Source organism: Macaca nemestrina, chromosome 12 (genome assembly GCF_043159975.1).
Source record: "Macaca nemestrina isolate mMacNem1 chromosome 12, mMacNem.hap1, whole genome shotgun sequence".
Classification (NCBI taxonomy): domain Eukaryota; kingdom Metazoa; phylum Chordata; class Mammalia; order Primates; family Cercopithecidae; genus Macaca; species Macaca nemestrina.
The window spans coordinates 98,412,128-98,424,194 of record NC_092136.1 but is presented as its reverse complement, the minus strand read 5'-3'; the positions used below and the strand labels follow the sequence as shown (position 1 = coordinate 98,424,194).

General features: G+C 36.9%; 1 long non-coding RNA gene across 5 annotated transcripts in view; it reads right to left on the bottom strand.

The window, feature by feature from the left end:
• The window catches only part of LOC105484299 (uncharacterized), a 518,018-nt gene that overhangs the window by 97,300 nt on the left and 408,651 nt on the right, over positions 1-12,067 (bottom strand). For 3 of the 5 annotated variants that reach the window (XR_988854.2, XR_011611008.1, XR_988856.3), the window contains exon 5: positions 8,301-8,423. The exons of 1 other annotated variant lie outside the window; for it this stretch is intronic. This is a non-coding gene — a long non-coding RNA (uncharacterized lncRNA). Of the gene's footprint in view, positions 1-6,024; positions 6,137-8,300; positions 8,424-12,067 lie in introns of all 5 variants that reach the window. One more of the 5 variants, XR_988855.2, reaches the window with a different exon arrangement.

The window sequence follows — 12,067 nt, the reverse complement described above, 5'->3', positions numbered from 1 at the left end:
TTCTTTATTCATCTTGCTAGTGGTCTATCAATTTTGTTGATCTTTTCAACAAACCAGCTCCTGGATTCATTGATTTTTTGAAGGATTTTTTTGTGTCTCTATCCCCTTCAGGAGTTCTGCTCTGATCTTAGTTATTTCTTGCCTTCTGCTAGCTTTTGAATGTGTTTGCTCTTGCTTCTCTAGTTCTTTTAATTGTGATTTTAGGGTGTCAATTTTAGATCTTTCCTGCTTTCTCTTGTGGGCATTTAGTGCTATAAATTTCCCTCTACACACTGCTTTAAATGTGTCCCAGAGATTCTGGTCTGTTGTATATTTGTTTTCATTGGTTTCAAAAAACATCTTTATTTCTGCTTTTTTTTTCATTTTGTACCCAGTAGTCATTCAGGAGCAGGTTGTTCAGTTTCCATGTAGTTGAGCAGTTTTGGTTGAGTTTCTTAGTCCTGAGTTCTAATTTGATTGCACTGTGATCTGAGACACAGTTTGTTATAATTTCTGTTCTTTTACATTTGCTGAAGAGTGCTTTACTCCCAACTATGTGGTCAATTTTGGAATAAGTGTGATGTGGTGCTAAGAAGAATTCTGTTGATTTGGGGTGGAGAGTTCTGTAGATGTCTATTAGGTCTGCTTGGTGCAGAGCTGAGTTCAATTCCTAGATATCCTTGTTAACCTTCTGTCTTGTTGATCTGTGTAATATTGACAGTGGTTTGTTAAAATCTCCCATTATTATTGTGTGGGAGTCTAAGTCTCTTTGTAAGCCTCTAAGGACTTGCTTTATGAATCTGGGTGCTCTGTATTGGGTGCATATATATTTAGGATAGTTAGCTCTTCTTGTTGAATTGATCCCTTTACCATTATGTAATGGCCTTCTTTGTCTCTTTTGATCTTTTTTGGTTTAAAATCAGTTTTATTAAAGACTAGGATTGCCACTCCTGCCTTTTTTTGTTTTCCATTTGCTTGGTAGATCTTACTCCATCACTTTATTTTGAGCCTATATGTGTCTCTGCATGTGAGATGGGTCTCCTGAATACAGCAAACTGATGGGTCTTGACTTTTTATCCAATTTGCCAGGCTGTGTCTTTTAATTGGAGGATTTAGGCGCTTTACATTTAAGGTTAATATTGTTATTTGTGAACTTGATCCTGTCATTATGATGTTAGCTGGTTATTTTGCTCATTAGTTGATGCAGTTTCTTCCTAGCACTGATGGTCTTTACATTTTGGCATGTTTTTGCAGTTTCTGGTACTGGTTGTTTCTTTCCATGTTTAGTGCTTCCTTCAGGGTCTCTTGTAGGGCAGGCCTGGTGGTGATAAAATCTCTCAGCATTTGCTTGTCTGTAACGGATTTTATTTCTCCTTCACTTAAAGCTTAGTTTGGCTGAATATGAAATTCTGGGTTGAAAATTCTTTTCTTTAAGAATGTTGAATATTGGCCCCCACTCTCTTCTGGCTTGTAGAGTTTCTGCTGAGAGATCTGCTGTTAGTCTGATGGGCTTCCCTTTGTGCATAACCTGACCTTTCTCTCTGGCTGCCCTTAATATTTTTTCCTTCATTTTAACCTTGGTGAATCTGACAATTATGTGTCTTGGAGTTGCTCTTCTCGAGGAGTATCTTTGTGGTGTTCTCTGTATTTCCTGCAGTTCAATGTTGGCCTGCCTTGCTAGGTTGGGGAAGTTCTCCTGGAAAATATCCTGAAGAGTGTTTTCCAACTTGGTTCCATTCTCCCCATCACTTTCAGGTACACCAATCAGACATAGATTTGGTCTTTTCACATGGTCCCATATTTCTTGGAGGCTTTGTTCGTTTCTTTTTACTCTCTTTTCTCTCAACTTCTCTTCTCACTTCAATTCATTCATTTGATCTTCAATCACTGATACCCTTTCTTCCAGTTGATCGAATTGGTTACTGAAGCTTGTATATTTGTCACGTAGTTCTCGTGCCATGGTTTTCAGCTCTGTCAGGTCATTGAAGGACTTCTCTACATTGGTTATTCTAGTTAGTCATTCGTCAAATCTTTTTTCAAGGTTTTTAGCTTCTTTGCGATGGGTTTGAACTTCCTCCTTTAGCTCGGAGAAATTTGATCATATGAAGCCTTCTTCTCTCAATTCGTCATAGTCATTCTCCATCCAGCTTTGTTCTGTTGCTGGCGAGGAGCTGTGTTCCTTTGGAGGAGGAGAGGTGCTCTGATTTTTATAATTTTCAGCTTTTCTGCTCTGTTTTTTCCCCATCTTTTTGGTTTTATCTACCTTTGGTCTTTGATGATGATGACGTACAGATGGGGTTTTGGTGTGGATGTCCTTTCTGTTTGTTAGTTTTCCTTCTAACAGTCAGGACCCTCAGCTGCAGGTCTGTTGGAGTTTGCTGGAGGTCCACTCCAGACCCTGTTTGCCTGGGTCTCAGCAATGCAGGTTGCAGAATAGTGAATATTGCTGAACAGCAAATGTTGCTGCCTAATCATTCCTTTGGAATCTTATCTCAGAGGGGTACCTGGCCATGTGAGGTGTCAGGTGTCAGTCTGCCCCTAGTGGGGGGTGTCTCCCAGTTAGGTACTCGGGGCTCAGGGACACACTCAAGCAGGCAGTCTGTCCATTCTCAGATCTCAAACTTCATGCTAGGAGAACCACTACTCTCTTCAAAGCTGTCAGACAGCGACATTTAAATCTGCAGAGGTTTGTGCTACCTTTTGTTTGGCTATGCTCTGTCCCCCGAAGTGGAGTCTACAGAAGTACTCAGGCCTCCTTGAGCTGCAGTGGGCTCCACCCAGTTTGAGCTTCCCAGCCACTTTGTTTACCTATTCCAGCCTCAGTAACGGTGGGCACCCCTCCCCTAGCCTCGCTGCTGCCTTGCAGTTAAATCTCAGACTGCTGTGCTAGCAATGAGGGAGGCTCTGTAGGTGTGGGTCCCTCTGAGCCAGGTGCCAGATATAATCTCCTGGTGTGCCATTTGCTTCCAGGTGTCATGTGTCACGGTTTCCTTGGCTAGGAAAGGAAATTCCCTTTCCCCTTATACTTCCTGGGTGAGGTGATGCCTCACCCTGCTTCGGCTCTTGCTCAGTGGGCTGCACCCACTGTACTGCACCCACTGTCCAACATGCCACAGTGAGAGGAACCTGGTACCTCAGTTGGAATTGCAGAAATCACACATCTTCTGTGTCACTCATGCTGGGAGATGGAGGCTGGAGATGGAGCTATTCCTATTTGGCCATCTTCCTTTTTTTTTTCTTTTTTTGAGACGGAGTCTCGCTCTGTTGCCCAGGCTGGAGTGCAGTGGTTCGATCTCAGCTCATTGCAGCCTCTGCCTCCTGGATTCAAATGATTCCCCTGACTCAGCTTCCCTGAGTGTGCAGATATCTGATGTCTCTCTCTCAGTGTCTTGATCTCTGCTTATGAAGACACTCATCATATTGGATTCAGGCCCACTCTAACAACCTCAGTGTATTTTAATTACCTCTGTAAAGGCCCTATTTACAAATACAGTCACATTTTGAGGTACTGAAGGTTAGGGTTTCAACATATGAATTTTGAGGGGGCACACTGGAGCCAATAAGAAGATAGTAGACAAATGTTCAGGTTTCTTTTTGTTTTTAATCATTAGGCCGTACTGAGCCATTTAGTTCATATGCTTCCCTATATCTGTTCTATGAAAGAGGGCAATTTGTAGTCTTAGTTCAGATCCAGACTTAGCCTTACTTCTCAATTATCTTTACAGTATGATGAATGAGTCATATTAATTAACAACATTTGTAGAGAACCAAGTTTGTTCAAAACACATACTTACTCAAGCATTAGAGCTAGAGCAAATATATTACTCTCTCTTTTTAAACAACTGTTACTGGAGATTTTGACAAAATCAAGATGCTGATGCAGTATTTTTGAGATGCTAATTTGTTTGTAGTTTCATATGTCTATACATAGTTACTTAAAATAAATACATCCTTTCTATGTCCTGTGTTTACTTGGTAGAAAACACGTGAGAAGAACACAATCCAAGAAGAAAAATTGTATTGTTGTATATTTATAGGTAAATTATATATATCCTTTTCTACTTATTTCTCTTTAGGCTTTGAAATGGTTTGGGGGTTGAAGAGACTTGGTGTCTGATCCTGATTTGATTATTTATAAATTGTATAGTCTTTAACAAGTAACTTCATTTCTCTGAATATCTATTTTAAAATTGTTTTGTAAAATAATTTAACACACATGATATGTTGTAATTTAATGTTATATATAATTATATGAAATAGATAATATACACACATATACATTATATAATATGTAGATATATGTCTGCATATATATAAACATATAACATATTTTAACATATTATAGTCATGTATAAAAATGCATTGTGATAAAATTAGTGAAAATAAAAAGCTTATAACTCCTATTTTCCTAGTAGAATTAATAAAGCATTTTCTATTCTCCAGAAAATACTGCATTGATATGCTAAGTAGAGAAGCAATATATTTAAGAATCATTAATCTTGATTAGCTTTATTTTCCACCAGAAAGTTGTTCAAATGACCTTACCTATGCAAATGATGCCTAATTATTTCCACTAAAGGATCTAAGTTCAATTATCTGGTATTTTGGAGTTCAGCCAGTGTGTTTTGTTCCAAATATTTCAAACCTTCAGGAACTCATTTAACGTGTCTTTTAACAAAATACCCCTTATGGCACCTAGAATTTATAGAACTGGTGATATAACTTAATTTGTAATTTACTGTGTTTTGCCTTATCAACATATCTTAATTATGGCTTCACTTTCAGCTAAATTGGTATAATCAGAGGTCCTGCCTAAAGTAGCAGTACAACTTTAAAACTAGAATACAATGAAATGAAAATCATGAACGTGACTGTCTCTAATATGATTTGGCTGTGTCCCCACCCAAATCTCATCTTGAGTTGCAGCTCCCATAATCCCCATGTGTTGTGGGAAGGACCTGATGAGAAGTAATTGAATCATGGGGGTTGATTTTTCCCATGCTGTTCTCATGACAGTGAATAAGTCTCACAAGATCTGATGATTTTATAAAGGGCAATTCCCCTGCATACACTCTCTTGCCTGCTGCCATGTAAGACATACCTTTACTCCTCCTTCACCTTCAACCATGATTGTGAGGCCTCCCCAGCCATGTGGAACTGTGAGTCCATTAAACCTCTTTTTCTTTATAAATTACCCAGTCTTGGTATGTCTTTGTTCATAACAGGAGAATGGACTAATACGGTCTCATAAAATAAAGATACACAATTTACAAATCCAATCATATTTAATGGTTCTGGCATATTGTTGATCTTCAGCATCAGCAGTTAACACCAGGGTCTGAGCTAGGCATGGAACACTGAAGCCTTAAAAATGCATACCAGTTGTGTGGATGTTTTTAGATTTTGGACATATATGTGTTTGTGTGTGCATATGTGTACGTGTGTGTGTGTAGAGGATGGAAAACAAAAATTCCTATGTGTTAACAATAGACATTCATGGCTTTACATGCACCATTATTAGGTATTAGTGGTATAAATAGTAACATGTTAGCCTCAGTTATGTCATATTTGAACTTGAGACAACAATAGTGCCTGCTTTTCAATCAGAATTAAGTGTGGTGTTTTTTTTTTGTTTGTTTGTTTGTTTTTTTTTGAGACGGAGTCTCGCTCTGTCACCCAGGCTGGAGTGCAGTGGCCAGATCTCAGCTCACTGCAAGCTCCGCCTCCCGGGTTCCCGCCATTCTCCTGCCTCAGCCTCCCGAGTAGCTGGGACCACAGGCGCCGCCACCTCGCCCGGCTAATTTTTGTGTTTTTAGTAGAGACGGGGTTTCGCCGTGTTAGCCAGGATGGTTTCGATCTCCTGACCTAGTGATCCGCCCGTCTCGGCCTCCCAAAGTGCTGGGATTACAGGCTTGAGCCACCGCGCCCGGCCAAGTGTGGTGTTTTAAAAAAATGTTTAGCACAGTATTTTCTACAGGAATTATTTAAATAACGTACCATGATTATTGATGTTTACCATCCTTCTTAAGATCAACTAATGCTTACCTTTATTCCATGAAGCATATCCTGAAGGAGCATAAAGTTGCTGAGCACACTTAAGAGTTCATCAAATACAAACACATAAAATATACCAGCTTCTTTAGGACCACTTGATGCCCTTAAGGATTAAAAAAAAAAAAAAAAAAAAAAAAAAAAAAAAAAAAAAAAAAAAAAAAAACCTACTGAAAATAAACAACTCTCAATTCCTTTAAGCCAATGTTTTGGCACTGGTTTCGTAAAATACAGACAATTATACTGTTGCCAACCCAATAGATAATTTTGCATAAAAATTTTGTGCCTCCTTAGCATTTCTTCTAAATCTAAGAACTGCTCAAAGATTGTATAGTAGATGCCAAAATACTTTGTAATCAGCTTTGATTTCACTCTCCTAAAAATAATGCTGTTACTGAGATTAGTAACAATGAAATGGGATTCAGGAGAAGTTGTTTCTTGCCAGATAAAAGATTACAACTAAAAGCTCTTAAATCTCTGCAATGTATTTCATGTATTTGGATTATCAATTTATACTTTCCTTTAGGAAAACACATAACACAACGTTATTTATTTTTTTACAGAAAAATAAATCTCATCATGTCTTATTGTCATTTTGTAGCTTACTATGACAGGCAGAAGAATGTCCCAACAAAGATGTCCATTCCCTAATCCTCACAACCTTTGAGTAGGTTACACTACCAAAGGAAATTTGTGGATGCATTTCATATGCCTAGTGTTCCATTATTGGAGTGTTAAGCATATGGGAGTTATTTATATTCTACTGCTCAAGGCCGTCGCCAAGGTCGGATTTTTCACTCATGCAAAAATTCAAAAAAATTGCAACCTCAGGCATGGGTTAAGGTTGTGCACTAGGTGTAGGGAAATTATCCTGGTGGATGCAATCTAATACTAGGAGCCCTTAAAAATCCAAGAGCTTTTTTTTTTTTTTTTAATTTTTTTTTTTAACTCAAACCAGAGAAGCAGGGAGTTAGAAGGAAGATCAGAGAGATATGAATCATGTGAAGGACTTGACCCATGCTGCTGGCTTTGATGATGGAGGAAGGTAAACATAAGCCATGGAATGTGGGTAGCATCTAAAAGCTTTGAGTCCTCCCTTTGCCAACAGCCAGCAAATGGAAACTTTATTCTTACAATAACATAAACTGAAGTCTGCCAACCACCTAAATAAATTTGAAAGGGATTCATCCCCAGAGCATCCAAAGAGAAGCACAGCCATAGTGACACCTTAATTTCTGCTTTGTGAAACCTAGAGCAGAGAATGAGAAAAGTTATGCTGTGCCCAGACTTCTGACCTACAAAATGTGAGACAATAATGGATGTTAAACTGCTGAATTTGTGGTCATTTGGTATGGCAATAATAGAAAATAAATACATTTATTTATTTCCTTTTCTGCATCCATGATGCAAATATTTATGAAGTCAGAATTTGGTAGAATAATAGGGGCTTCTGTTTACATTTTATTTATTTATTTATTTATTCATTTATTTTTATTTTTTTTTTTTTGAGATAGGGTGTATTAGTCCATTTCACACTACTATAAAATACAATCATGGCAGACAGTGAGGAGGAACAAGTATGTTCTTCACAGGATGGCAGGAAAAAGAAAGCAAGCAAAAGGGAGAAGAGCCCCTTATGAAACCATCAGATCTCGTGAGAACTCACTATCATGAGAACAGCCTAGGGGAAAGTGCCCCCATTATCCAATCACCTAGCACTAGGTCCCTCCGTCGACACATGGAATTACAGTTTAAGATGAGATTTGGGTTGGGGACAGAGCCAAGTCATATCACGGGGTCTTGCTCTGTTGCCCAGCCTGGTGTGCAGTGGTGTGGTCATGGCTCATTGTAGCCTCAGCCTTTTGGGCTGAAACAATCTTCCCACCTCAGCCTCCTGAATAGCTGGGACTAGAGGTGCATGCCCCCACACCCAGATTTTTTTTTTTTTTTTAATTTTAGAGTTGGGGCCTCACTACATTGTCCTGGCAGGTCTTGAACTCTTAGGCTCAAGCGATCCTCTTGCCTCAGTCTCCAAAAATGTTGGGATTACATGCATGAGTCACCACACCCAGCCCATTTTCATTTATAACTGCCCGTTTTTGCTTGATTTCTGGATATTGTTTAATTTTTTTCATTTTTCTAAAATACTTCATGCTTTCCACAGATATTTCTTTATTTATTATATTTATAATATTTTGGGCTAATTGGGTCTGTCAGAAATAGCATCGATCAAATCTATTGGAAAACATTTGCTTCATAGAAGCACTTACTTCTAAGATTCGTGTCTGTAGCCTAAGCATGGCAGACATTTGATGGTTCCCATGTCCCAAATTTTTGGTATTCATGTCCTTGTATGATCCTTTCCTTTTGATTGAAGTGAGACCTGTAGCTTCCTTACAAAAAATACAATACGATAAAGGTGATTGAATATATGTAATTACATTACATATCAGACATGACCACAGCCCCAACCAGGACCTAGATTATAGGTTTATACAAACCTCAGAAAAGGAAAGAGCTAAGCTATGTTCAAATTCCTGACCCACAGAAACTGAGTTGATAAATGTGTATTGATTTAAACTGCTAAGTTTGTGATAAGATTGCTACACAACAATAGATAGCTAATATAACACATGTACTTTAATTAGAAGTAATGTCAGAAATGCCCCTTGCTGATACTCAAAAGCACTCAGAAGGTGACGATCAGTAGAGATATTCATTAAGACAATTAAGTAGTTCCATCATGAATTTCCAAATCAACAGAGGTGGTAGTCAAATTTTCTAAATATAATTAATATGTGGTGTATTTTTATTTTCTTAGCAGCTGAGATGCCCATTATTTTTTATTGTATATGGTTTGTTTAGTACATGCTTTAACTCTCAGCAAGTTTTAAGGAGCCTCCAGGGCCCCTTGAGCAGGTCTACCTTGAAGTTCTACAAAGCATATCAAAGCTATCCTGCTAAATAATTCAGAGAACAGGAGAACTGGATCCAAAGATCACTTGGAGGAAGAAATAGAAAGACCCAAAGACAGGAACTACAAGGGCCTTGAGAAAAAAATACTTAATGAAAGATTTTTAAATAAAATTATATGTGTTTTCTATGACTTCACAAACATTCAGTAACTCCTTCAAAACTAAAGATAGGCTGGGTGTGGTGTCTCACTCCTGTAATCCCAGTATTTTGGGAGGCTGAGGCAGGCAGATCACGAGGTCAGGAGATCAAGAACATCTTGGCTAACACAGTTAAACCCCGTCTCTACTAAAAATACAAAAAATTACCTGGGTGGTGGGCGCCTGTTATCCCAGCTACTCGGGAGGCTGAGGAAGGAGAATCGCTTGAACCCAGGAGTCGGAGAGTACAGTGAGCTGAGATCGTACGACTGCACTCCTGCCTGGTAACAGAGCGAGACTCCATCTCAAAAAAATAAATAAATAAAATAAAATAGAAAAAAATTAAATAAAAAATAGCAAGGTATGGTGGCAGGTGCCTGTAATCCCAGTTACTCTGGAGGCTGGGGCAGGAGAATCGCTTGAACCTGGGAGGCAGAGGTTGCAGTGAGGCGAGATCATGCCACTGCATTCCAGCCTGTGTGTCAGAGCAACACTCTGTTTAAAAAAAAAAAAAAAAATATATATATATATATACACACACACACACACACACACACACACATATATATATACAGACACCACATTTAATGGCTAAAAAAAAAAAAAAAAACCTGAATTTTTTCCTGCTAAGGTCAGGATGGAGGAAAGGACATTCACTTGGAGGTTCTAACCAATATAGTAAGTAATATAAATGTATACACATGTATATTTATCACTAACAACAACAAATGTGTTTTCAATATATTAGCTAAAATATTATATAATTGATACAAGAATTTTATCTGTAACACATTTTTAAATTTTTGTAATACAACATATATATGTTATAATATGTCGCAAAATGTATGTGTCTAACTAACAGTTGTTTCCAAGCACTGATCAATTTTACTTCTATATTTTTATTTCTAGTCTGAAGTAGTATAATTAGTAAAGTTACTAACTTGATATCCATTATTATGCACTTAAAAACTTTTTGAAATTGTGTGTGTGATCAATCAACCATGAGCCATTTCAATACAGATGTAAATTTCCTCATCTTTGATTGGCTTATAGATACTGCCAAATATCTGCAGCAAAACTATTAGAAAAAGTTCAACCTACACTCATGATTTATAAAAACAAAACCAAACCCAAAACAAAAAGCATCAATCAGTAAACAGGAAATAAAAGAGAACTGTTTTACTTTTATAAAGAATATCTTACAGGTTATGGAGGGAAACACAAACACTAACATCACACTTGACAGTTACTGACTAAATACTTTCCCCATATAATCAGGAAAAAGGCAAAAACAGTCATTCTCTTGTTTACCTTCAATGTGTTCTGAATTTCCTGCACTTTGCAATAGGGTAAAAAATTTCTAAAAGGGCAAGAAAATTGCAAATTATAGTGAGGGAAAGCAAAAATATGTTTGTCACAATTGTCGCAAACAATTGGACAGTTTACTTGATCAAGGGCAGGAAAGAACGTTTGGAGTGATAAAAATGTTTCCTATGTTGATTAGGGTAGTGGTTATACAAATGTACGCATTTGAGAAAACTCATCAAATTGTACATCTAAACTTGGTAAATTTTATTGCATGTAAATTATACTTTATCATAGCTAATTAAAAACATAAAATTTTTCTCAACATCTTTCCCCAAAATAGAAACACAAAGCTCAACCACTCTATTTCTGGCTAATAATGTTAATTATTTTTTCTTGTTTACTTCTAATCCCAGCTATATTTATTAACAAGTACTAAAATTACTTAGAATAGTGAAGAGTAGAGAGAATAAAATTGGTTTATATCTAACATATATAAGATATACATAATATAATATTATATATAATATATATTAGATAATATATTACTAGCTATAAGTTAATAATATATACTATATATCATTCAAGATGTATTATTGCAGTTATCACTCAATATATATTCTATATATAAATTGGAGACATCTATATAGATATATATCTCCAATTACCTCTTAAGAGGTGTTCATTATGATTATGATACATACAGTCAGTTTAGTTATTTTGTGGTTATATAATATGCAGTTTGGGATGAAGAGTTGGGGGCTGTATGATTCTTTGGTGTCTTATGTTTAAGTAAGAAGCTATTATGCCAAATAATAAAAGTGATCTGTAGAAGACTGTGATTTCAGTAAAAGCTCTCTTGGTTTTTATACCTACTTCTATTATTGAGGAGTGTCAAAGGCTTTATACAGAATTCCTATCTGCAGAGAAAATTTATGCACCACTAAAAAGGGGAACTCTGGACTAGCTCCAAATTTTTATGTATTTATTTGTTTTTATGCTGGACAGTTTTAAAGATAACACAGTAAATAAGTTATAACAGAGTCAGGAAACCATGACCCGTGAGCTGGCCATCTGTTCTTGTTAATAAAGTTTTATTGTAATATATCCATGCCCGTTTGTTTATGTATTGTTTATGACTGCTTACATACTACAATGGCAGAGTTCAGTAGTGCTGACAGAAACTGTATGCCAACAAGTTTAAAATATTTTCTCTCTGGCTAACAAAAAAACAAATGATTGACCCCTGAGTTAGACCTCAAGGTAAAATGTAGTACATAACCCCTGCAAAGAGGCCTATTATGTGATATATCTCTCTCTAAGTATTTGGTGAGGAAATGTTCTTTTTTTTTTTTCCCCACTTTGGAGAGACTATTTCAACATTGCCCACTTAGAAGGTCATGTGAAATTTTACCACCCAGGGTCATAATTTTGCATGGCTAATGATAAATATACAATCCAATTCAGAGGCAGAGATTCTAAGACTGGATAAAGAAACAAGACCCAACTGCATGATGTCAAAAGGAGACACACTTTCGCTTCAAAGATATAAACAGATTCAAAGTAAAAGGATAGACAAATAAAAAGGATATATCTTGCAAACAGTAATAGGCTGAAGT